A 2015-nucleotide genomic window follows, 5' to 3' on the forward strand; every position below is an offset into this window, starting at 1 on the left:
CCTGCCGGGGCCGGAGTTGGGGGGATGTCCTTGGCCTTCCCTGTGGGCCGGAGGCAAATCCCCTGCCTGTCCTTCTTGCTTCCTGCCCCAGGCCCCGAGGTGAGGACGGAGAGCCCGGAGGACAAATCCCCCCGTGAGAGCCTGGTGGGAGAGGCCGTTTTGAAGGGCTCCCCGGCGCAGGAAGGCAGCGGGGAGGAAAAGGGCCGGAGATCCCCCCGCAGGAGGGGCTCCAAAGCCAGCCCAGGGTGCTCTGAGGAGGAAAGAGCCAGCCTGTGCCGGGAAGGCGGCCGGAGCTTGAGGGGGAGCTCTGAGCTGGTGGTCCCTGAGCAGCCTCCCAGCAGGGAGAAGCCCTTCAAGTGCTTGGAATGTGGGAAGAGCTTCAAGGCCAGCACCACCCTCCTCATCCACAAACACATCCACACTGGAGAACGGCCCTACACGTGTGGGGAATGTGGGAAGAGCTTCAACTGCAGCTCCAACCTGATCCGACACAAGCGCATCCACACTGGGGAACGGCCCTACACGTGTGGGGAGTGTGGGAAGAGATTCAGGGACAGCTCCACCCTCCTCACCCACCAGCACATCCACACCGGGGAACGGCCCTACACGTGTGGGGAATGTGGGAAGAGCTTCAACTGCAGCTCCAACTTACGCATCCACTGTCGTGTCCACACTGGGGAACGGCCCTACACATGTGGGGAATGTGGGAAGAGCTTCAGTGACATCTCCACCCTCCGCAGCCACCAGCGCATCCACACCAGAGAGCAGCCCTACACGTGTGAGGAGTGTGGGAAGAGCTTCAGTACGAGCTCCAGCCTCCTCGTCCACCAACGCATCCACACCGGAGAACGACCCTACAAGTGCTTGGAATGTGGGAAGAGATTTCAGACCAGCTCACATCTCCTCCTGCACCAGCGGACGCACACGGATGAGAGGCCCTTCCGCTGCACTGACTGCGGGAAGGGCTTCAAGCAGAGCTCCACCCTTGTCACCCACCAGCGCATTCACACTGGGGAGCGGCCCCACAAGTGCTTGGAATGTGGGAAGAGGTTTCAGACCAGCTCACATCTCCTCAGTCATGAGCAGACACACACGGATGAGAGGCCCTTCCGCTGCACCGACTGCGGGAAGAGCTTCTGCCAGAACTCCGCCCTCGTCACCCACCGACGCATCCACACCGGGGAGAGGCCCTACAAGTGTGGGGAGTGTGGGAAGAGCTTTGCCCAGAGCTCTACCTTGACCAGACACCAACAGACCCACCGGTAAGAGAAGCGCCTCGAGTGCCCCGACTGCAGGAAGAGCTTCGACTGCTGCTGCAACTCCATCAGCCATTGAAGGACCCCCGTTGGGTGATCCACAGGGACCCACGTTGGGCACACACCTGGTGACCCTTGTTCCAGGTGATCCATGCTGGGCACACACCTGGTGACCCGTGTCCAGCCCCTGTCCCGACCCCTCTGACAGTGAGGGTGACCCAGGGTCTTGTTAACTGATCCCTTGGGCAAGATTAGAGTTAGTTTATCTATCTATCTGTCTATCTATCTATCTATCTATATGTAGGGTTCAATTTAGATCAATTTTGTTTCCCTGTAGAGTAGGTTTGGGGCAGTTTTGGCTCCTGTCTATAGTGATCTAAAACCATAAAAATAACTCTTCCTCTCTCTGGCTCCAAGCCCAGCCTGTCCTTTCCAGGAGTGGATGTTCTCCCCCCTTCCCCGGGCCGTTCCTTTGCTCCTGGGCAGGAAAGCCCCCGCTGCTTCTGCAACTGGAGAGTGTTGGAGCCATGGACCATTAACATTCCAGTCTCTCCCAGCTCTGCACCCCAAAAGTCGAGCGGGATCAATGTGTCCCCTCAAAGTGGCTCAATCCCGTAGCAGTTCATATTCCAGGCAGAATGCCAAAGGGCATCCTGGGACTCAAAGTCCTTCTGTCTCTGTCGCACGTGCGCAGTGAAGTGCTCGGATGGGAGTGCTTGAGGAGGTCCCATGTCACCGTTTGAAGTGTCTGTATAAGCT

The 2015-nt window shown here is 58.6% G+C and overlaps 1 pseudogene; it reads left to right on the forward strand.

Annotated features, from left to right (window-relative positions):
- The first annotated feature begins 279 nt into the window (after positions 1–279).
- Positions 280–1645, forward strand: LOC113998057 (annotated as a pseudogene).
- Positions 1646–2015: the final 370 nt, after the last annotated feature.

This window comes from Pipra filicauda, unplaced genomic scaffold (genome assembly GCF_003945595.2).
Source record: "Pipra filicauda isolate LSUMZ 115617 unplaced genomic scaffold, ASM394559v2 scaffold1105_size29044_pilon, whole genome shotgun sequence".
In the NCBI taxonomy this organism is placed as follows: Eukaryota; Metazoa; Chordata; class Aves; order Passeriformes; family Pipridae; genus Pipra; species Pipra filicauda.